Source organism: Triticum aestivum, chromosome 2D, assembly GCF_018294505.1.
Source record: "Triticum aestivum cultivar Chinese Spring chromosome 2D, IWGSC CS RefSeq v2.1, whole genome shotgun sequence".
NCBI classification, from domain to species: Eukaryota; Viridiplantae; Streptophyta; class Magnoliopsida; order Poales; family Poaceae; genus Triticum; species Triticum aestivum.
In genome coordinates, this window is record NC_057799.1 from 40117648 (window position 1) to 40143825 (window position 26178).

Genomic DNA, 26178 nt, shown 5'->3' on the forward strand with positions numbered 1-26178 from the left:
ATAAGTATTTTATGGTGGGTGAACAAATTACGCTTGAGCAATTGACAGAATTGAGCATAGTTATGAGAATATCTAGGTATGATGATGTATATAGGCATCACGTCTGAGACAAGTAGACCGACTCCTGCCCGCATCTACTACTATTACTCCACACATCGACCGCTATCCAGCATGCATCTAGAGTATTAAGTTCATAAGAACAGAGTAACACCTTTTTTTGAAAGGTGAACAGAGTAACGCCTTAAGCAAGATGACATGATGTAGAGGGATAAATTCATGCAATATGATAAAAACCCCATCTTGTTATCCTCGATAGCAACAATACAATACGTGCCTTGCTGCCCCTACTACCACTGGGAAAGGACACCGCAAGATTGAACCCAAAGCAAAGCACTTCTCCCATTGCAAGAAAGATCAATCTAGTAAGCCAAACCAAACTGATAATTCGAAGAGACTTGCAAAGATAACCAATCATACATAAAAGGATTCAGAAGATTCAAATATTGTTCATAGATAAACTTGATCATAAACCCACAATTCATCGGTCTCAACAAACACACCGCAAAAGAAGATTACATCGAATAAATCTCCACGAGAGAGGGGGAGAACATTGTATTGAGATCCAAAAAGAGAGAGGAAGCCATCTAGCTAATAACTATGGACCCGAAGGTCTGAGGTAAACTACTCACACTTCATCGGAGGGGCTATGGTGTTGATGTAGAAGCCCTGCATGATCGATGCCCCTTCCGGCGGAGCTCCGGAACAGGCCCCAAGATGGGATCTCGTGGGTACAGAAGGTTGCGGCGGTGGAATTAGGTTTTTGGCTCCGTATCTAATCGTTTGGGGGTAAGTAGGTATATATAGGAGGAAGAAGTACCTTGGTGGAGCAACAGGGGGCCCACGAGGGTGGAGGGCGCGCCCTAGGGGGGTAGGCGCGCCCCCCTACCTCGTGGCTTCCCTGTTGGTTGCTTGACGTAGGGTCCAAGTCTCCTGGATCATGTTCGTTCCGAAAATCACGTTCCCGCAGGTTTCATTCCGTTTGGACTCTGTTTGATATTCTTTTTCTGCAAAACTCTGAAATAGGCAACAAACAGCAATTCTGGGCTGGGCCTCCGGTTAATAGGTTAGTCCCAAAAATAATATAAAAGCGAATAATAAAGCCCAATAATGTCCAAAACAGAAGATAATATAGCATGGAGCAATCAAAAATTATAGATACGTTGGAGACGTATCAATCGCCAACTTAATAATTCTTCAACTTGACCTTCTTATTGTAAGCTCTTTCCACCCTCAACTTATCTCTCTCTATGGCATTCAAAGCAGCCAAACGTTTATCGGCGACTTCATCAATATTGTCCATCATCAAGTTATAGAAGTCTATCTCCGATAAATCATTTTGTTTGGCTATTCTCAAAGCATTCAAATTCACTTCCACTGGTAAAACGGCCTCTTGACCATATACGAGCTCATATGGAGTTACCTTTGTAGCACCATGCCTTGAGATTCTGTGTGCCACAAAGCTTCGGACAATAGCTCATTCCATCTCCTTGGATTATCCTCAATCTTCTTCTTGATGAGCTTGATTAATACTTTATTACTAGACTCAGCTTGTCCATTAGCTTGGGCATAATATGGAGAGGAATTGAGCAACTTTATCTTATATCATTCGGCAAATTCTCTGACTTGATGTGACATAAAGGATGAACCTTGGTCCGTAGTTAATGTTTGAGGAATGCCGAATCTATGAATAATATGCTCAGTTATGAATTGAATTACCTCTGTATGCGTCATATTTTTGAGTGGTATTGCTTCAGACCATTTAGTGAAATAATCAGTTGCCACCAACACGAACTGATGCCCCTTTGAAGAAGAAGGATGAATCTCTCCAATAAAATCTAATCCCCAACCTCTAAAAGGCCACGGCTTGATAATAGGATGTAACATAGCAGCGAAAGCTAACTGAATAGCACCAAACTTTTGACAAGCTTCACATCCTTTATAGTACCAGAAGCAATCACTAACCATTGTTGGCCAATAAAACCCAGCACGTCATAGTAACCATTTCATCTTGGGAGCCGACTGATGAGTGCCACAAATACCTTCATGGACCTCTCCCATAGCAACTCTCGCTTGGTCCTCGTCCAAGCACTTTAAAAGAACTGAAGGAAATATGCCCTAGAGGCAATAATAAAGTTATTATTTATTTCCTTATATCATGATAAATGTTTATTATTCATGCTAGAATTGTATTAACCGGAAACATGATACATGTGTGAATACATAGACAAACAGAATGTCACTAGTATGACTCTACTTGACTAGCTCGTTAATCAGAGATGGTTACGTTTCCTAGACATGGACAAAGAGTTGTCATTTGATTAACGGGATCCCATCATTAGGAGAATGATGTGATTGACATGACCCATTCCGTTAGGTTAGCACTTGATCGTTTAGTATGTTGCTATTGCTTTCTTCATGACTTATACATGTTCCTATAACTATGAGATTATGCAACTCTTGTTTACCGGAGGAACACTTTGTGTGCTACCAAACGTCACAACATAACTGGGTGATTATAAAGGTGCTCTACAGGTGTCTCCGAAGGTACTTGTTGGGTTGCCGTATTTCGAGATTAGGATTTGTCACTCCGATTGACGGAGAGGTATCTCTGGGCCCACTCGGTAATACACATCACTATAAGCCTTGCAAGCATTGCAACTAATGAGTTAGTTGCAGGATGATGTATTACGGAACAAGTAAAGAGCCTTGGCGGTAACGAGATTGAACTAGGTATTGAGATACCGACGATCGAATCTCGGGCAAGTAACATACCGATGACAAAGGGAACAACGTATGTTGTTATGCGGTTTGACCGATAAAGATCTTCGTAGAATATGTGGGAGCCAATATGAGCATCTAGGTTCCGCTATTGGTTATTGACCGGAGATGTGTCTCGGTCATGTCTACATAGTTCTCGAACCCGTAGGGTCCGCACGCTTGAAGTTCGATGATGGTTATATTATGAGTTTATGTGTTTTGATGTACCGAAGGTAGTTCGGAGTCCCGGAAGTGATCACGGACATGACGAGGAGTCTCAAAATGGCTGAGACATGAAGATTGATTTATTGGACGACTATGTTTGGACACCGGAAAGGTTCCGGAAGGTTTCAGACATTTATCGGAGTACCGGGGGTTACCGGAACCCCCCCGGGAACTAAGGCGCGCCCCCTCCCCTTGAGTCCGAATAGGACAAGGAGGGGGGGGGGGGCGGCGCCCTCTTGCCTTTCCCCTCTCCCACTCCTTCCTTCCCCCTCCTTCTTGGACTAGGAAAGGGAGGGGCAAACCTACTTGGAGTAGGTTTCCCCCTCCTAGGGCGCGCCACCCCCTTGGCCGGCCCTCTCCTCCTCCCCCCTTTATATACGGAGGAGGGGGGCACCCCATAGACACAACAATTGATCTCTTGATCTCTTAGCCGGGTGCGGTGCCCCCCTCCACCATAATCCACCTCGATAATATCGTAGCGGTGCTTAGGCGAAGCCCTGCGTCGGTAGAACATCATCATCGTCACCACGCCATCGTGCTGACGGAACTCTCCCTCCAAGCTCGGCTGGATCGGAGTTCGAGGGACGTCATCGAGTTGAACGTGTGCTGAACTCGGAGGTGCCGTGCGTTCGGTACTTGATCGGTCGGATCATGAAGATCTACGACTACATCAACCGTGTTGTGCTAATGCTTCCGCTTTCGGTCTACGAGGGTACATGGACACACTCTCCCCTCTTGTTGCTATGCATCTCCATGATTTTGCGTGTGTGTAGATTTTTTTTTGAAATTACTACGTTCCCCAACAATGGCATCAGAGCCAGGTTTTATGCGTTGATGTTATATGCACGAGTAGAACACAAGTGAGTTGTGGGCGATACAAGTCATACTGCTTACCAGCATGTCACACTTTGGTTCGGTGGTATTGTTGGATGAAGCGGCCCGGACCGACATTACGCGTACGCTTACGCGAGACTGGTTTTACCGCTGTGCTTTGCACACAGGTGACTAGCGGGTGTCAGTTTCTCCAACTTTAGTGGAACCGAGTGTGGCTACGCCCGGTCCTTGAGAAGGTTAAAACAGCACTAACTTGACGAACCATCGTTGTGGTTTTGATGCGTAGGTAAGAACGGTTCTTGCTCAGCCTGTAGCAGCCACGTAAAACTTTCAACAACAAAGTAGTGGACGTCTAACTTGTTTTTGCAGGGCATATTGTGATGTGATATGGTCAAGGCACGATGCTATATTTTATTGTATGAGATGATCATGTTTTGTAACCGAGTTATCGGCAACTGGCAGGAGCCATATGGTTGTCGCTTTATTGTATGCAATGCAATCGCCCTGTAATTGCTTTACTTTATCACTAAGCGGTAGCGATAGTCGTAGAAGCAATAGTTGGCGAGACGACAACGATGCTACGATGGAGATCAAGTTGTCGCGCCGGTGACGATGGTGATCATGATGGTGCTTCGGAGATGGAGATCACAAGCACAAGATGATGATGGCCATATCATATCACTTATATTGATTGCATGTGATGTTTATCTTTTATGCATCTTATCTTGCTTTGATTGACGGTAGCATTATAAGATGATCTCTCACTAAATTTCAAGATAAAAGTGTTCTCCCTGAGTATGCACCATTGCCAAAGTTCGTCGTGCCGAGACACCACGTGATGATCGGGTGTGATAAGCTCTACGTCCATCTACAACGGGTGCAAGCCAGTTTTGCACACACAGAATACTCAGGGTAAACTTGACGAGCCTAGCATATGCAGATATGGCCTCGGAACACTGAGACCGAAAGGTCGAGCGTGAATCATATAGTAGATATGATCAACATAGTGATGTTCACCATTGAAAACTACTCCATTACATGTGATGATCGGTTATGGTTTAGTTGATTTGGATCACGTGATCACTTAGATGATTAGAGGGATGTCTATCTAAGTGGGAGTTCTTAAGTAATATGATTAATTGAACCTAAATTTATCATGAACTTAGTACCTGATAGTATTTTGCATGTCTATGTTTGTTGTAGATAGATGGCTCGTGTTGTTGTTCCGTTGAATTTTAATGCGTTCCTTGAGAAAGCAAAGTTGAAAGATGATGGTAGCAATTACACGGACTGGGTCCATAACTTGAGGATTATCCTCATTGCTGCACAGAAGAATTACGTCCTGGAAGCACCGCTAGGTGCCAAACCTGCTGCAGGAGCAACACCAGATGTTATGAACGTCTGGCAGAGCAAAGCTGATGACTACTCGATAGTTCAGTGTGCCATGCTTTACGGCTTAGAACCGGGACTTCAATGACGTTTTGAACGTCATGGAGCATATGAGATGTTCCAGGAGTTGAAGTTAATATTTCAAGCAAATGCCCGGATTGAGAGATATGAAGTCTCCAATAAGTTCTACAGCTGCAAGATGGAGGAGAATAGTTCTGTCAGTGAGCATATACTCAGAATGTCTGGGTATAATAATCACTTGATTCAACTGGGAGTTAATCTTCCGGATGATAGCGTCATTGACAGAATTCTTCAATCACTACCACCAAGCTACAAGAGCTTCGTGATGAACTATAACATGCAAGGGATGGATAAGACGATTCCCGAGCTCTTCGCAATGCTAAAAGGCTGCGGAGGTAGAAATCAAGAAGGAACATCAAGTGTTGATGGTTAATAAGACCACCAGTTTCAAGAAATAGGGCAAAGGGAAGAAGAAGGGGAACTTCAAAAAGAACAACAAACAAGTTGCTGCTCAAGAGAAGAAACCCAAGTCTGGACCTAAGCCCGAGACTGAGTGCTTCTACTGCAAGCAGACTGGTCACTGGAAGCGGAACTGCCCCAAGTATTTGGCGGATAAGAAGGATGGCAAGGTGAACAAAGGTATATGTGATATACATGTTATTGATGTGTACCTTACCAGAGCTCGTAGTAGCACCTGGGGTTTTGATACTGATTCTGTTGCTAATATTTGCAACTCGAAACAGGGACTACGGATTAAGCGGACACTTGCTAAGGACGAGGTGACGATGCGCGTGGGAAATGGTTCCAAAGTCGATGTGATCGCCGTCGGCACGCTACCTCTACATCTACCTTCGGGATTAGTTTTAGACCTAAATAATTGTTATTTGGTGCCAACGTTGAGCATGAACATTATATTTGGATCTTTTTTAATGCGAGACGGTTATTCATTTAAATCTGAGAATAATGGTTGTTCTATTTATATGAGTAACATCTTTTATGGTCATGCACCCTTGAAGAGTGGTCTATTTTTGATGAATCTCGATAGTAGTGATACACATATTCATAATATTGAAGCCAAAAGATGCAGAGTTGATAATGATAGTGCAACTTATTTGTGGCACTGCCGTTTGGGTCATATTGGTGTAAAGCGCATGAAGAAACTCCATATTGATGGACTTTTGGAATCACATGATTATGAATCACTTGGTACTTGCGAACCATGCCTCATGGGCAAGATGACTAAAACGCCGTTCTCCGGAACTATGGAGCGAGCAACTGATTTGTTGGAGATCATACATACTGATGTATGTGGTCCAATGAATATTGAGGCTCGCGGCGGGTATCGTTATTTTCTCACCTTCACAGATGATTTAAGCAGATATGGGTATATCTACTTAATGAAACATAAGTCTGAAACATTTGAAAAGTTCAAAGAATTTCAGAGTGAAGTTGAAAATCATCGTAACAAGAAAATAAAGTTTCTACGATCTGATCATGGAGGAGAATATTTGAGTTACGAGTTTGGTCTACATTAGAAACAATGCAGAATAGTTTCGCAACTCACGCCACCTGGAACACCACAGCGTAATGGTGTGTCCGAACGTTGTAATCGTACTTTACTAGATATGGTGCGATCTATGATGTCTCTTACTGATTTACCGCTATCGTTTTGGGGTTATGCTTTAGAGACGGCCGCATTCACGTTAAATAGGGCACCATCAAAATCCGTTGAGACGATGCCTTATGAACTGTGGTTTGGCAAGAAACCAAAGTTGTCATTTCTTATAGTTTGGGCTGCGATGCTTATGTGAAAAAGCTTCAACCTGATAAGCTCGAACCCAAATCGGAGAAATGTGTCTTCATAGGATACCCAAAGGAAACTGTTGGGTACACCTTCTATCACAGATCCGAAGGCAAGACATTCGTTGCTAAGAATGGATCCTTTCTAGAGAAGGAGTTTCTCTCGAAAGAAGTGAGTGGGAGGAAAGTAGAACTTGATGAGGTAACCGTACCTGCTCCCTTATTGGAAAGTAGTTCATCACATAAACCGGTTCGTGTGACATCTATACCAATTAGTGAGGAAGTTAATGATGAAGATCATGAAACTTCAGATCAAGTTGTTACTGAACCTCGTAGGTCAACCAGAGTAAGATCCGCACCAGAGTGGTACGGTAATCCTGTTCTGGAGGTTATGTTACTATACCATGACGAACCTACGAACTATGAAGAAGCGATGGTGAGCCCAGATTCCGCTAAATGGCTTGAGGCCATGAAATCCGAGATGGGATCCATGTATGAGAACAAAGTATGGACTTTGGTTGACTTGCCCGATGATCGGCAAGCCATTGAGAATAAATGGATCTTCAAGAAAAAGACTGACGCTGACGGTAATGTTACTGTCTATAAAGCTCGACTTGTTGCAAAAGGTTTTCGACAAGTTCAAGGGGTTGACTACGATGAGACCTTCTCGCCCGTAGCGATGCTTAAGTCTGTCCGAATCATGTTAGCAATTGCCGCATTTTATGATTATGAAATTTGGCAAATGGATGTCAAAACTACATTCCTGAATGGATTTCTGGAAGAAGAGTTGTATATGATGCAACCGGAAGGTTTTCTCAATCCATAGGGAGCTAACAAAGTGTGCAAGCTCCAGCGATCCATGTATGGACTGGTGCAAGCCTCTCGGAGTTGGAATAAACGTTTTGATAGTGTGATCAAAGCATATGGTTTTATACAGACTTTTGGAGAAGCCCGTATTTACAAGAAAGTGAGTGGGAGCTCTGTAGCATTCCTGATATTATATGTGGATGCCATATTGTTGATCGGAAATGATATAGAATTTCTGGATAGCATAAAGGGATATTTGAATAAGAGTTTTTCAATGAAAGACCTCGATGAAGCTGCTTATATATTGGGCATCAAGATCTATAGAGATAGATCAAGACGCTTAATTGGACTTTCACAAAGCACATACCTTGACAAAGTTTTGAAGAAGTTCAAAATGGATCAAGCAAAGAAAGGGTTCTTGCCTGTGTTACAAGGTGTGAAGTTGAGTAAGACTCAATGCCCGACCACTGCATAAGATAGAGAGAAAATGAAAGATGTTCCCTATGCTTCAGCCATAGGCTCTATCATGTATGCAATGCTGTGTACCAAACCTGATGTGTGCCTTGCTATTAGTTTAGCAGGGAGGTACCAAAGTAATCCATGAGTGGATCACTGGACAGCAGTCAAGAACATCCTGAAATACATGAGAAGTGTCGTGGAATTGTCACGGCAGATGTCCTTAGCGTGAGGACTTAGTTGTGAGGCCAGCGCATCTATGTAGTAGCTTGAGAGGGGTTGATTGGGATGAGAGACGCAGGGTGGATCAACGCACAAGACAAGGGTTTAGACAGCTTCGGGCCCCGGGAAACATCATCCGGTAACAACCCTACGTGCTGTTTGAGGCTAGGTCTCATTATGATCACGGGAGAGTCGCCGGCTCTGGCTCTCGGTGTTTAGCCCTAGAGATTATTTCTTGTTGCCCTGTCCCCCTTTGGGGTGCCCTGCCCCTCCTTATATAAGTTAGAGGGGCGGGTTACATGTGGAGTCCTAGTAGGACTAGGACTAGTCTATCTTCTCTTACAAGTTAATTACAAGTCCGGGTCTTGCTTCCTCGTAAAGGAAATATTCGTCATCCCTTTCTTCTTAAGCCGGCCCACCATAACATGAGCCAGCCTTCTGGGCCTTGGGCCTAGTCTTCTATCTGACCCGCTGTCGGGGTCATCCGTGAGCCGTCGGGCTCGTGAGTCGTCTGGCTGTGAGCCGCCTGACCCGTGAGTCGCCAGTCCTCTGGCGGGTCACGGTGAAACGCCAAGTCCGGCCGGGTCATACCGCGGGGTATATCCCCGACAAGAAGGATTAAGGATATGTTTCTCATTTATGGAGGTGACAAAGAGCTCGTCGTAAACGGTTACGTCGATGCAAGCTTTGACACCGATCCGGACGATTCTAAATCGCAAACCGGATACGTGTCTATATTGAACGGTGGAGCTGTCAGTTTGTGCAGTTCTAAACAAAGCGTCGTAGCAGGATCTACATGTGAAGCGGAGTACATAGCTGCTTCGGAAGCAGCAAATGAAGGAGTCTGGATGAAGGAGTTCATATCCGATCTAGGTGTCATACCTAGTGCATCGGGTCCAATGAAAATCTTTTGTGACAATACTGGTGCAATTGCTTTGGCAAAAGAATCTAGATTTCACAAGAGAACCAAGCACATCAAGAGACGCTTCAACTCCATCCGGGATCAAGTCCAGGTGGGAGACATAGAGATTTGCAAAATACATACGGATCTGAATGTTGCAGACCCGTTGACTAAGCCTCTTCCACGAGCAAAACATGATCAACACCAAGACTCCATGGGTGTTAGAATCATTACTGTGTAATCTAGATTATTGACTCTAGTGCAAGTGGGAGACTGAAGGAAATATGCCCTAGAGGCAATAATAAAGTTATTATTTATTTCCTTATATCATGATAAATGTTTATTATTCATGCTAGAATTGTATTAACCAGAAACATGATACATGTGTGAATACATAGACAAACAGAATGTCACTAGTATGCCTCTACTTGACTAGCTCGTTAATCAGAGATGGTTATGTTTCCTAGCCATGGACAAAGAGTTGTCATTTGATTAATGGGATCACATCATTAGGAGAATGATGTGATTGACATGACCCATTCCGTTAGGTTAGCACTTGATCGTTTAGTATGTTGCTATTGCTTTCTTCATGACTTATACATGTTCCTATAACTATGAGATTATGCAACTCCCGTTTACCGGAGGAACACTTTGTGTGCTACCAAACGTCACAACGTAACTGGGTGATTATAAAGGTGCTCTATAGGTGTCTCTGAAGGTACTTGTTGGGTTGGCGTATTTCGAGATTAGGATTTGTCACTCCGATTGACGGAGAGGTATCTCTGTGCCCACTCGGTAATGCACATCACTATAAGCCTTGCAAGCATTGCAACTAATGAGTTAGTTGCGGGATGATGTATTACGGAACGAGTCAAGAGACTTGCCGGTAACGAGATTGAACTAGGTATTGAGATACCGACGATCGAATCTCGGGCAAGTAACATACCGATGACAAAGGGAACAACGTATGTTGTTATGCGGTTTGACCGATAAAGATCTTCGTAGAATATGTGGGAGCCAATATGAGCATCCAGGTTCCGCTATTGGTTATTGACCGGAGATGTGTCTCGGTCATGTCTACATAGTTCTCAAACCCGTAGGGTCCGCACGCTTAAAGTTCGATGACGGTTATATTATGAGTTTATGTGTTTTGATGTACCGAAGGTAGTTCGGAGTCCCGGATGTGATGACGGACATGACGAGGAGTCTTGAAATGGTCGAGACATGAAGATTGATATATTGGACGACTATGTTTGGACACCGGAAAGGTTCCAGAAGGTTTCGGACATTTATCGGAGTACCGGGGGTTACCGGAACCCCCCCCCGGGAACTAATGGGCCTTGTTGGGCCCTAGTGGAGAGAGAGGGGCCGGCCAGGGCAAGAGGTGCGCCCCCTCCCCTTGAGTCCGAATAGGACAAGGAAGGGGGGGGCGGCGCCCCCTTGCCTTTCCCCTCTCCCACTCCTTCCCTCCCCCTCCTTCTTGGACTAGGAAAGGGAGGGGCAAACCTACTTGGAGTAGGTTTCCCCCTCCTAGGGCGTGCCACCCCCTTGGCCGGCCCTCTCCTCCTCACCCCTTTATATACAGAGGAGGGGGCACCCCATAGACACAACAATTGATCTCTTGATCTCTTAGCCGTGTGCGGTGCCCCCCTCCACCATAATCCACCTCGATAATATCGTAGCGGTGCTTAGGCGAAGCCCTGCGTCGGTAGAGCATCATCATCGTCACCACGCCGTCGTGCTGACAGAACTCTCCCTGAAAGCTCGGCTGGATCGGAGTTCGAGGGACGTCATCGAGTTGAACGTGTGCTGAACTCGGAGGTGTCGTGCGTTCGGTACTTGATCGGTCGGATCGTGAAGACGTACGACTACATCAACCGCGTTGTGCTAACGCTTCCGCTTTCGGTCTACAAGGGTACGTGGACACACTCTCCCCTCTCGTTGCTATGCATCTCCATGATCTTGCGTGTGCGTAGGAATTTTTTTGAAATTACTACGTTCCCCAACAAGAACATCATCAACCGATCGGCGATAGAGACCATCATCTCTCATTGTGTATTTGAAAGCCATACGCAGAATAGTCCTGTCCACCCTTTTACTAGGATCACACAAATAATCAATAATGGGCTTCCTCCAGTCTTGATTTTCTCCTGCATTAAATATTTCATTAGTGGCCGAAACGGTGGGCTCCGGTTCGGCCTCCCCTATGTTGGCAATACTAGACATCGGCCTTTGAGAAATATGAAACATGCCACGATCAACATGATAGCCGGATGCTTGTTGTGCCAACTCATTTGCTCTCCAATTGTCATGTCTAGATATATGAGCAATGCTAAAATAATCCAAAGTAGAAATTATATCTAGACATTTATCAAGATAAACATTAAGTGATCCGTCAAAACAATGAAAGACTTTGGATATTTGTTGCACTACTAATAACGAATCACCAAAAACCTCAATATGTGTAGCACCTATGGCAAGCAACATCTCTAAGCTGAATAACAATGCTTCATATTCGGCCTGATTATTTGTGCAAAAATATTCTAAGCGTTCAAAAACAGCACCATGAGGAGATATATAAACAATACCAACACCTTGGCCATTACTACAAACTGAACCATCAAAATATAATCTCCATGGTACTAATGAGACAAGGTTTATATCAATATCATGCTTGTCATCAATCCGATAATCAACAATAAAATTAGCAACAATTTGGCCTTTCATGGATTTCAGAGATTCATAAGCCAAATCATATTTAATTAAAGCATAAGCCCACTTGCCAATTCTACCACTAAGATTTGGCCTATGTAACATGTATTTGATGACATCGGTTTGACAAGCTATAATGCAAGTACTAGGCACTAGATAATGTCTCAATTTTGTGCAAGCATAATATAAGCATAAGCATAATTTCTCAATAAATGTATACCTCGTCTCGGCGTCCAATAAGCGTCGGCTCAAATAAGTAATAGCATGCTCCTTTCCTTCGGTCTCTTGAGTCAAAACAGCACCAGTAACACCCTCCTCCACTACAATGTAAAGTCTAAATGGCTCCCTGTGCCTGGGCGCTTTCATAACTGGAGGAGTGCACAAATATTTCTTAATCATATCAAATGCCTCTTGCTGTTTTGCCCCCCAATTAAAATCAACATCATTCTTTAACCCAAGGATAGGAGTAAATGCATCAACCTTCCCTGATAGATTGGCTATGAACCTCCTCAAATAATTGACCTAGCCAAGGAACTTTTGCATATCTCTCTTGCATGTTGGAGCCTCTACTTGCTGTATAGCTTCTATCTTTTTGGGATCAATTTCCACGCCATCTTCATGAATAATGAAACCCAGAAACTTCCCAGCCGATACACCAAACGCACACTTCAAAGGATTCATTTTCTGCCCATATTTCTTCATTCTTTCAAAAGCCAAACGCAAATCGGCTAAGTGAGATTCAAAAGCATCCGATTTGACAACAATATCATCAATATAGACCTCAAGTATAACACCAAGTAAATCATGAAAAATTAAATTCATAGCCCTTTGATACGTGGCGCCGACATTCTTTAATCCAAAGGTCATCACCGTCCACTCAAATAAACCAAGGAAACCGGGGCATCGAAAAGCCGTTTTGGACATGTCCTCTTCGGCCATAAAAATCTGGTTATACCCCGCATTACCATCAAGAAAGCTAGTGACCTTATGTCTAGAAGCATCATTAATAAGCCTATCGGCTATTGGCATAGGATACTCATCTTTAGGTGTAGCTCTATTCAAATCTCTGAAATCATGCACACTCTCAACTTGACGGAGCCTTTCTTCTCTACTGGTACAATGTTAGAAATCCACTCGGCATACCTGCAAGGTCTAATACAATTAGCTTTAAGCAAACGACCGATCTCTTCCTTGATCTGGTCATATGTTTTTGGATTAAACTTTCTGGCCGATTGCTTGTATGGCCTAAAATCGGCCTTTATAGGTAACCGATGCTCCACTAGCTCTCGGCTTAAACCTGGCATCTCATGATATTCCCATGCAAAGCAATAAACATATTCTTTTAATAGCTCGATCAACTTAGCCTTATGATCGGCTCTTAAATTTTCGTTTACAAATGCCGGCCTAGGAATTGAACCATCTCCTATATCTATCTCTTCTAATGGATCGGCCGATGTAAAACCCTGTCCTAGTTTATCCATATCATCTAACTCTTCTATGGACTCATACATATCGTTCTCATCGGACCGATATTCTACAAGACGTTTCTGTAACCACTCTGAGTTAGGATCCATTTAAATACATCATACCTTGAAGCCGATTATCGCCAACCGGCTTTAAAGAAACGGGCACAAAACCACTTTTCGCGGCGCTAAGAAAATCATATTCTGATAAGTCACGCCCCGTCAAGCAAGTAGCATTGGGATGTTGCCAATCCACCGATGCATCGGCCAGAGCAACACAAGTTGAATTATCCACATGAATGACTTCTACTTCATCATCAACCCACTGAATTAAAAACTGGTGCATAGTAGATGGCACGCATTAGTTTGCATGAACCCAATCGCGACCTAATATCACATTGTAGTTACCTTGCACCTCGGCGACAAAGAATGCGATAGCCAAAGTGTTACTTCCCACCGTGAGCTCCACATACATCACACCTTTGGCTTCAGTTTTCTCTTTGCCTTCAAATCCATTGAGCACCATGTTGGTCTTTATCAACTCTTCATCACGCAGCCCCAATTTTTTGAAGACCGAATATGGCATAAGATTCACCACAGCACCACCATCAACAAGCATTCTAGCAATCGGCGATCCATTAATATGACCTTTAAGGAACAATGGCTTCAAGTGCGTCACCGGTTCTTTTGGCTTCTCAAATATAGCATTTTTAGGACCAACATCTAGCTGAACTACTTCCCCTTCTTCATCTATAGCACGAAATTCAGCAGGTAAGTAATACACCATATTAATATCCATACCTTCATGAACCGGTGTAGACTCATAATCAAGCATTTCATCTCCTTCCTCAAGCATGTCTACCGACTCCAAAATATCTCCAAGTAAAGAGGAAGTAATAGGTGAAGTGGACGATGTAATAGCAGCCACATCGTCCTCCGTTGGTGGTGTAGGTGTTGCTATGATCAATGCAGAAGCTGTTACGTTTTCCTTTTGCTTAGGCTTCCACACTTGTTTTGGTAGCACCATGGGACGGGTTTCATTGAACAATTTATCCCTCAGCTTCTCTGCTTCTTGCTCCTCCTTCTCATGGCTCCTCATGTGCTGCAATCTCCTTTTTTGTGCTTTGGTCAGACCGGAAGGACACCACCTAGACTGAGTATATTTTGGATCCCTCGACTTGGCCTTGCTTGTGCTAGCTTCATGATCATTGGCCACGGGACCTTGCTGGACAGCAGCCACATCTTTATTAGAATCAGCCAGATTTTCAACAACAATCGGCTCTTTGATTATTAATTCTTTAGTGCCTATCATAATAGTTCCAGCACTAGTATTCTTCTCCTTTTGCTTGCTAGGGTCTGAAATTTTGGCACTTGGTGATTTAGCACGCCACACCTGCTTGTTGACCCTTTTTTGATTATATTGTATTGGCCGATTGACACCATTGTTCAAACAGCCTCGTGTGGGATAAGAAAGCCTCTCATGAACATGCCTCCTGGTTCAGCCCAACCCGGATGAAAAGCATAAGGGGCCATTGGGGGCTGCCCCCATCCTCCATTGTAGCCTCCCATGTAGTATGGCGCATAGGGGGGTGGCGCCATCCATGGTCCCGGTGCCCATGACCCATATGGCCTTGCATGATGCTGAAATTCTTCCCGAGGAGGTGACCTTGAGCGCTTCAAATTTGATGCCCGGCCAGAGCTAGAACCGGCCGCTTGATTGGCATACTTGGACAACAGCATATCAAAAGTTGGCTTGATTCTCTTGCGCTGCACTTTAGCTTCATTCATCTTCCACTTGCCAACCTCTGGACTCTTGGGCTTAACAAATTTGACATGAGTGTTCTCTTGCACTTGTGGTTGCCCCCCGAGTGTAGGATTCTTGATGGTGATCTTGATTACCTCCTTGCCACCGGGTTGCTTGTCAAGCACAACTTGTCTCCCCAAGACCTTGTCGCTCTCCTTATTTTTCCTGGGCTCACCAATGACAATATTATTTTTATTAGCCGATTCGGCTATGTTGGGCCGAATTAACATCGTCTTCCCCTCCAAATCCATGGTGTTCATTGGGAAAGGCTGCTTATCAACTTGCATCTCAGAAAAGTTCAATCGTCCGTCATTAATGGTCGATTGTATCTGTCGTTGAAAAACATTACAATCATTAGTAGCATGAGAAAAATAATTATGATAATTGCAATAAGCACGCCGTTTCAGTTCTTCAAACGGCAGTAAAGTATGAGATATTCTAATAATCTTCGCTTGCAATAAAGCATCAAATATTCTATCACACTTAGCAATGTTGAAAGTAAATTTCATCTCTTCATCACGATTCTTATGAATCGGCTTTAAATCATTGCAAGTAAATGGTTTGGCCTTAGATGGCCATACAAATTCAGCAGCATAAATATCACCCTCATCGTCCGAGTGGTCACTATCATACTCAACCATATTCATCTTAGGACGATCAGTTTTATACCTATGCACCTCTTTAAGATCTTTGCTTCGGCTTTCTTGAGCGAAAGCCCTTTGCAAGACTTGGTTGATATTTAAAAACTCATGTCCTTCTAGCCTTTCTCTAATGTGAGGTTTCAAACCACTAAGCACAAGATCAGCCAAATCTCTCTCAGTTATCACCAAACTATAGCACCGGTTTTTTGTATCTCTAAATCTCTTGACGTAATCTGAGACCGATTCATCATGCTTTTGTCTAACCGATGTAAGATGTGACAACTTAAGCTCATTATCACCACTATAAAAATGATCGTGAAACTTTTGTTCCAAGTGAAACCATGTAGTAATAGAACCGGGTGGTAACGCAGAAAACCACGAGAAAGCAGTACCGATTAAAGATAAAGGAAAATAACGTACTTTCCACTCGTCTCGTGAACTTGCCTCACCTAATTGTGCTAAGTATTGACTAACATGCTCCCATGTAGTCTTTGTCCCCTCTCCGCTAAATTTAACAAAATCTGGAACTTTATATCCGGGAGGACATGCCACGGCATCAAAAATTTCTAGATATGGTTTCCTAGAGATTCGTGGTTTAGGTAGTTCAATCCCACAATGCTCTCGGAACACCCTAGACATTTCCTCTCTGACATTAGCCAAAATATCACTTGTATTGAGTGACGTTGCGTGTGGTTGTGGCGCATGGTGAATATGATTTCTAGTAGTTGGTACAATGCTAGTCGGAAGAGATGGTGGTGTGTATGTTGTACCATAGTTCGGCAGCAATCCACTTGGACTTGCCGAACCGTAACCTAGCAATGCAGTTGGATTCACTGAACTTGGTACGTTCATGGCAGGATTAAAGGGTGGAGCAACAAGTTGGTTTGTCTGCCTGGGATAAGAATTCAACGGTACGGGCGGCGCCGATGAAATAGGTAAAGTTGGACTAAAGTTTTCCACACCAGCAGACATACTACCACTACCATTATATGATTGAGGAGTATTATTTCGAGCAGTATTATTGTCTATGATAACTTGGTAAATAAGATCATTATTCTAAGCAATAAGAGTAGTAATTTCAGCCGACTGTTCAGGAGAGAAGATTTTGCTTACAGCCGGTTCTACCTGCTCATTGTGAAGAGGAGGAAACTTGATTTCTTCAATTGAAGTGATGTTGCCTTGGCGATCCTTTTTGAACTTAGCAAGGAACTCCTGCATCTCCTTCTCTTCACGCGCCTTCTTGTACTCCTCAAAAGCTCGGCGATGCTCTGCCGATAATTCCTCAAAATTGGGCTTGATGATGTTATCGGCATCCACTTCAGATGGCTTGGGAAGATCGACCATGATGGATGATGATGATTGCTCTTTCTCCCCAGCGGAGTCGCCAAAAAGTGTGTTCGCACACGAACATGTCACCGTGTACCCTCGGCGTCGAGCGCGATACGCAAGACACGTCGCCGAAGGAGGCTCACTGGAAGCGCGATACGCAAGACAATCCAGCAAGCTCTTTTGAAGACCCGAAACCCCACACGGCCGGGAGAGACCCCGTCTGGACGCACGGAGGTGATGGGCTGCCCTAGGTCGGTTCGACCGCCCCTAGGACTTCGTAGATCGAAGCTCTCCAAAGCGAAGAACACCGATGAACGAGAAGCAGAAAACTAGGGTAGGAGATGAAAGTTTGTAGATGGGTTTTGCGATCGTGTGTTATTGTTCAATCGGCCGTCACCCCTTAAGTATATAAGAGGCGGCTGGACTTCCCGTGCAAGGAGAAGGCTTCAATTCACGTCCAAAACCCTAGTCCAATTCGGATTTGTTTGGTCCGAACTTTCCAAAACTGTTCGGTAAAATCTGGCTGCACCTTGCGGGCCATGTTTGGGGGAGTAAACGATCTCGGATGGAAACGAGCCCAAAAGCAATCTTGACCGTTTCAACGAGACGAACAACTTTCATGTTGAACTTTTTTTTATCTGAGGCCATCTTGAGGGGGTTTTCGGCTGTTTTCCGAAGTTTGCAGCAGCGAAATTCAAAACCCGGACGAACATATCCTGAGTGTCCGGCCATCGTCAGAGAAAATCAAAACCCGGATGGTTTTCCTTGGAGTGTCCGGCCATCCAGTGTAGCAGCGTCTTCTACTGGCTGTAACTTTTGCATATGAGCTCGGATTAAGACGATTTTTATATCAAAATCGACCGTTTCAACGAGACGAAGACAATTCGTGCTGATCATTTTTTCATACAAGGACATCTTAATTGGGTTTCAAGCCATTTTTTAATTTGGTGTCAACATGAGCATATCTGAAGTTGTCATAACTTTTGCATCCGAACTCCGTTTTAGACCATCTTCATATCCATCTTGATCTTCTCGAAGAGAGCCATCCCATGATGACCTCCAATCATAAGTTTGAATTAATCTTGACATAGCTTAAAGCTACTTTTACCATTGTGCCACTTTTGAGCGTCAACACATGGCAACTTCTTTTTATCACACTTACATGCATTTTTAATATTCATGGAGACTTTTACTATGGATGTGTTTTTGGCACTATACTGGACCACGAAAAATTATTTGTACATATCATTACAATTTATTTATACATACCATGCCAATTGCATATTTCATGGCAAAAGTGTTGTATATCATGTGAAACCTCTGTTTTTGTATATAGCATAGTTTTTGGACTTTTTTCGCCTTCTTATTCTCAAAATAAACGTGAGGAGGGGTGATGGTGGGGTTTGTGGTAATTTTTTCTCTCGGGTCCTTTTTACGTTTTTCAACGCGCACTTGTTCAACATTAAATTTTGTTTTCCAGCACAGCTGGTGCTCGGGAGGCCCAGTAGTGGCCTGTCACACTGGGGGGCGGGGTAGGAGGCATCTGCGAACGAATGAGCGTGTTGTCTTCTTCCCCCCTTGCTGAGGGAATGATCGTTCACTCCCCACACACCCCAGGAGGGTCAGATGTGTATTGGCGTCGTATTTTTAACATTAGAAGTTCGTGGTTACCATAACCTTAATACCCAATGAGTTTTAATGGGTCCTTTAAAATGTCATGTCATTTCCAAATCTTCTCTCACCAGCAATCTTATGGTGTCAATATGTTTTTCTTCATGATTGTTGAAATATATTGCCCGCCCCCCTCCATCAGTTCGGACTTTTGGAGCAATTGGCTGGTGCATGAATTCAATAATCATATCGTTGAGAATAACGTCACTTAATTTTTGTTCGTCGTTAGCTATTCTCTGTGGCAAATCATAGGAAAAGTCGCGAGATCCCTAGAAAACAGTGAGCAGAATTATTATGCCCATGGTCAACATTTTTAACATGAAGATTAGTTGTAAAAATAACGTCACTTAATTTTTGTTCGTCGTTAGCTATTCTCTGTGGCAAATCGTAGGAAAAGTCGCGAGATCCCTAGAAAACTGTGAGCAGAATTATTATGCCCATGGTCAACATTTTTAACATGAAGATTAGTTCTAAATCCGTTGCATTTTTTTGTTCAACTTACCATGCGAAAACAATCAATCTACTATCTATACTAAAAAATAATTTACTTTGTAAACAAGATGTGTATATCTTCTGAAACTCGAATTATAAAAAAAAAACTCAGGCACTCCATGTCGGAGTGGTGTGGCATGTCAAGTTTTCAGTCAGGGCTCATTGATGCCTGAGAGCCGCTTGCATGGCAAGTTGTACTACAATCATGGCATCAGACCCTGAGAGCTGCTTGCATGCCTATAACCAATTATCCTGCTGGTTGTTGTTTTTTGAGATAGCTTACCAGGCTTGACGCCTGGTGAACCCTTCGTCACGAAACATGCATATAAACAGCTGCCATCTCTTCTCCGTAAGCGATGTGGTCCTAATAAAACGGTACTGTATTTTTTTTGTTTTTTTAGGGATCGGTACTGTATTTTTGAAATACAACAGCACAACCTTACCGTAGGTGCCTTTATATGGCCCAAACGGAAAGCCCAGTGCTATAAAACGGGGTGACCCACGGGCCGTCTGCCCGGCTCGTAAAGGACGTTCGATTTTTTGCCTAAGCTGCTGGTTGGATGAAGCTCGGTGGAGACCTGACCGCCGATTCATCTGAAACCGTACAAATCAAGTCTGTGGCCATTGACATTCGGAGTTCCCTAGGGCTTGCGGCGCTAGGGTTCCACCTTTTCCTCCGGCGATCTACCGCCGGAGTCCACGTAAAACCTGCCCGATGGCCGGCGTTCCGGCCAAGGGGAGTCTACTTACACCTGCCGGGAGTGCCCCGGCGGTCTGCATGGGGGATCCTCTGCTGGATCGGGCGGCGGCGGAAGATGAAGGGAGGAAGGATGGGCCACGTTTGGTGGATCCACTCGGACGCGGAGGCTCTGATCTGTCTGGGGCGGAAGATGGAGAGGATAGAGAGAGGGAGGAGGTGGAGCAGAACTTGGAGGAGGAAGAAGAAGATGGTGGATATGTCGGGGCTGATGAAGATCTGGAGGATCAGTTCGCGGGTATGAATCTGCACGGCGAGGAGACGGAAGATCTGGATTTTTCCGGCGAAGTGGATGATTTAATCAGAGAGGTGCGCTGGTTAGGCATATTTAGGGTTCATACTACTCGTCCCTTCGGGCACTCGGCGCTGCTCAACCAGATGCGCAATGCTTGGGCTGCTGCGAAAGGTGTCACGTTCAATATCAAGGGACCCAACTTATTCCTTGTTCAATGCCATTGTCTTGGGGATTGGAAAAGGATCATGGAGGGAGGGCCTTGGCTTTTTCGCAAGGCGCCGGTAGTTATTCAAGAGTATGACGGGTTCTCCGATGTCTCCCAGTACAAACTTAATAAGATCCCGGTGTGGGCGAGGATCAAAGGCTTGCCGCCGGGGCTGACAGCAAAGAAGGCCTTAGCAGAGAAGGTTGTAGCCAAGGTGGGAGGGCCACCCTTTACAGTAATGGTGAATGAGGGAGTGATAAACCCTAATAACTCTTTAAGGGCAAGGGTGTATCTGGATGTTAATGAGCCCCTTGTTCGTTTTGTGCCAATAACTCTAAGAGAGAGCAAGAGATACCCAGTGGCATACGAAAAACTCCCCGATTTCTGCTTTCGTTGCGGATTGATGGGGCATATAGCAGAGGAATGTGGGGATGGGGTGCATGACCCAAGGACATTTGAATGGGGTGACTGGCTGCTTTGGGCTCCGGAGCAGAACCCTGGAGTTCAACCAGACCGGGACGATGGAGGAAGAGGTGCTACCAGAGGAAGAGCAGGCGGCAGGGGTGAGAGAGGAGGAAGGCAGGGAAGAGGTGACAGGGCAGGAGGAAGAAACAACGCAGGCAGAGGCGATGAGGTGGGAGAGGATGTGAACTACCAGACCGGACAAGGGGGAGCGGGGGAGAAGAATATTCGCAAGAGGATGGTCTCACCAGATGGTACGATGAATATCAGAGGGCAACCAGTTCCTAACCTAGCAGGCAAGGTGGCGGATACAGTCCTTATGTTGGAGGGGGGCTCAACCTCAACAGGCAATGAGGGCGAGCAGAAAACTCCAGGCAAAGTACCGATAGTAAAGAGAAGGAAGCAGGGGGAAACAGGAGATGCTCAACGCGACGAGCTAATGTCGGAGGCGGCCTCCCGTGAGGAGGACCGCTGAATCCAATGAATGTTTTGTGCTAGAACTGCCGCGGTTTGGGCAACCCCGCGACAGTTCGTGAAGTCCGTGTTCTCACGGCTAAATTTGCCCCGGCCGTGCTATGCCTAGTAGAAACACAATTGCCGAGTGCACGTGTCGAGATTTTAGCACAATCTTTTGGTTTTGATAGATCTTTTGCAGTGAGTAGCTCGGGAAGGAGCGGTGGTCTTGTAATTTTCTGGAATGATGCAATAAAATTAGAAGTTATGGGCTACTCGAAGTATCATATAGATACAACATATCAAATCTTGGACCTTCTCCGTGGAGTCTAACTTGTGTGTACGGAGAAGCACGGGTGTCTGAAAGGTACAGAACTTGGGACACTCTGTGTTCGTTGTCAGGATCTTCACCGCTGCCTTGGGTAGGGCTCGGAGACTTCAATGAAGTTCTGACACAGTCAGAGCATGAAGGAGTAAACTTCAGAGGACAAGGTCAGATGGATGGTTTCAGGGATGCACTTGATATTTGCGGTTTGCTAGATTTGGGTCACAAAGGGAGATGGTGGACTTTTGAGAAAAGGGTTTCGGGAGGGTCATATACAAGGGTCCGTCTTGACCGGGCAGTCGCAGATGCAGCGTGGAGTTCTTATTTTCCTTTTGCTGAACTAACGAACAAGACGGCTGCATGCTCAGACCACGGGCCTATCGTTCTTAAACTTACAGATGAAGAAGATAACAGGAGGAAAGCAAAGAGTTTTAAGTATGAAGTTATGTGGGAGAGACACCCAGAGCTATACCCCTTTATAGAAACAACGTGGAAAGGGAAGCCAGAGGGGTTTTCGGCAATTGAAGTCAGGGACAAGTTGGTGGATCTTAGCGAAAACTTGCACAGCTGGGATAGACATACGTTTGGCAATGTTAAGCGCGAGATCAAACAACTTACCAGAGAACTGGAGACGCTAAAAAACGTCCCTGGACGTTCTGAACCAAGCCATCTTGAAATCAAGATAGCTGATAGGCTTGTCGAGCTTTACCACAGGGAAGAGATCCTAAGCAGACAACGCTCGCGGGTTGATTGGCTCACTTATGGAGATAGTAACATGAAATATTTCCAGCAAAGGGCTTCGATGAGGAGGAGGAAGAACAAAATCTCAACCCTGACCAGGTCGGATGGATAAGGTAATGGAAGATGTGGAGGAGTTGGAAGTGATGACAACCGAGTTTTACAAGGATCTCTATACATCCGAGGGGTGTAAAAGTATGCAAGAAGTGTTGGACTCGGTTCCAGTGAAGGTCACGAATGATATGCGGGCACATTTGGATGCGGTGTACACAGAAAAGGAGGTCAAAACAACGCTTTATCAAATGTTTCCTACGAAAGCGCCAGGTCCGGACGGATTTCTGGCGCATTTCTTCCAAAAACATTGGCGGGTGTGTGGGGAGGAAGTAACCAGGGCCGTCCTAGCGATCGTGGAGGGGAAGGAGAGTGCAGAGGGCATCAATCAAACTTATCTGGTCTTGATACCGAAGGTAAAAAAACCCTTCCCTCTTATCACAGTTCCGACCGATAAGTTTATGCAATGTACTTTATAAGATAGCCTCCAAGGTCATCGCCAACAGACTGAAGTCAGTGCTCCCGGAGATAATTTCAGCAGAACAGTCGGCCTTTGTGCCAGGGCGTTTGATCACTGATAATATCATAGTAGCCTATGAGTGCCTGCATTTTATGAAGCGTAACAAAGCTATTAAACACAGACACTGCGCTCTTAAATTGGATATGATGAAAGCATATGATAGATTAGATTGGGATTATTTAAGAGCAATAATGTTGAAATTGGGCTTTTCTCAGAGATGGGTTGATATTGTGATGAACATGGTATCATCTGTTTCTTATTCGGTTTTATTCAATGGAAGGAAATTGGAAGAGTTCAGACCTAGCAGAGGTATTCGTCAGGGAGATCCTATCTCCCCTTACCTGTTCTTATTGGCAGCGAAGGGCCTTTCAGGCCTATTGAAAAATCTAAGTGAGTCATCTCAACTGGGTGGGATACAAGTGGCGCCCTCGGCACCACCTGTTAATCACTTGTTGTTTGCGGATGATAGCCTGCTGTTCTTTAAAGCAACCGGAGGAGGGGCGAACGAGGTGTCAAACCTGTTGGAGAGCTATTGCCAGGCTTCAGGTCAGAGAATTAACACTTCAAAGTCTTCTATCTTTTTTAGTAAGGGGTGCCCAACTACTATCAAAGATGAGATCAAACACATACTTAATGTCCCCAATGAATCGTTGAACGAAAAGTACCTAGGGATGCCTTCTGATATAGGTACATCAAAGAATGGGGCGTTTAAGTATCTGAAAGACAGACTATGGAGCAAGGTGAAAGGGTGGATGGAAAAGTGTTTATCATCACAAGGGAAGGAAGTTTTGGTGAAATCAGTGGCACAAGCGGTGCCAATTTTCTCAATGTCATGTTTCAAATTACCAAGGGGGCTTTGTGAACATTTAAACAAGCTGATAAGACAGTTTTGGTGGGGCAGCAAAGAGGGCAAAAGGAAACCAGCTTGGGTTTCCTGGAAGGCCATGACTCAACCAAAATTTATGGGAGGGTTAGGGTTCCGTGATTTCGAGCTTTTCAACCTAGCTCTCCTAGCAAGACAATCTTGGAGACTCTGCAACAACCAGAGTCACTGTGTGCGAAAATTTTGAAGGCAGTATACTATCCTCAAAATACAATATTGGAAGCTGAACTTGGTAACCGGCCATCACTGGTATGGCGAGCGATTTTGGAGGGGAGAGATGTCCTTAAGCAAGGGATCATCAGGAGAATTGGAGATGGTACAACAACTAGAATTTGGATGGATAACTGGATTCCAAGGAGCGCTTCGATGAGACCTTTTGCTTGTCTCTCAGCCAACCCTCCTCTTTTTGTAAGTGAGCTCATTGATGCACATAATGCTGCGTGGAATAGAGAAGCCTTGGATGCAAACTCATTGCGGCGGACACACAGGCAATCTTGGCCATTCCAGTTTGCACCAGGCAGATGGACGACCACTGGGCTTGGAACTTTGAAAGAAACGGACTGTTTTCGGTAAGATCTGCATATCGAATGCTCGCAGACGCAAAGCATAGAAGGGAGGACTGGTTAGAAGGAAGATCGGGATCCTCTGATATCGAAGCGGAAGCAAAATCATGGGAGACTTTGTGGTCTGTTCAAGTTCCGGGAAAAATTCGACATTTCATGTGGAGGTTGTCCAAACTATCAATCCCAACGGAGGACGTGAGGCATGCTAGAAAAATGGCAGATGATGACAAGTGCCAGCTTTGCGGGATGAGAGATTCATGGCGACATTCTCTGATTGAATGTTCAGTGGCAAGGTGCGTGTGGGCTCTGGTAGATGAAAATATTCTAGACTTCCTATAGTCGTCGGCAGAGCCGAATGCCAGGGTGTGGTTGTTCTCAGCCTTTGATCATCTACCTTGAGACAGTCTGGTTACGATGGTGGTGACCATGTGGGCAATATGGTGGGCAAGAAGAAGGGCTATCCATGAGGGTGAGCTCCAAAGCCCACACGCGACTCATTCTTTTGTTACAAACTTTATCGCAGAACTGGCAACCATCCAGGCCGGGCGGGCGACGCCAAATGATGAACAACATGGAGGTCCGAGGCTTGCTGCTGGGCAAGGATGGAGGGCGCCTGAAGTGGGATCTATTAAAACTCAAGTTGATGGGGGAGTTTCAAGAAATGGGAGAAGAGGGGCAGCGGCTACCATGGAGGGCGCCTGAAGTGGGATCTATTAAAACTCAAGTTGATGGGGGAGTTTCAAGAAATGGGAGAAGAGGGGCAGCGGCTACCATCGGAAAGAACCATGAAGGATTTTTCCTTGGATCTTCAGCAATGGTTTTTGATGAAATAAATGACCCACCAATGCTGGAAGCTTTAGCTTGCCGCGAGTCTCTTGCCCTGGCTCAGGATCTATATGCAGACCACATTGTTGTGGCGTGTGACTGCAAGACCGTGGTGGAGGAAATCAAGATGGGGTCAGAAGGAAGATACATCAATATCATTAAGGAGATCCAAGCTCAGGCGAGACTTTTTGCTCGATGTGATTTCATCTTTGAAGGTCGGAAAAGGAACATAGATGCTCATAATATAGCAAAGTTTTTTACTTCTTTAGTTCAGGGACGCCAGGTGTGGCTGGGAGAACCCCATGATCCCTTTGTCATTCCTGTAAACCAAAACAATAATCAATAAAAGTCGGATTTACCACTCAAAAAAAATTCTGAAACCGTACAAACATGGCTTGAGCTGCGCCGCGCTCCTGGCTCTCGTGGCCATGGCGCTCGTCGCCTCCACACGCCACGGAGACCGGATGGACTTCCTCCGCTACTAGGATTACAGGGGCTCGTGCGCGTCATCTCTAGCTTATTGCTCGATCGGTCATGTCACCATTCTTGAGAGTGATCATGGGCTGGGTGCTGGCTT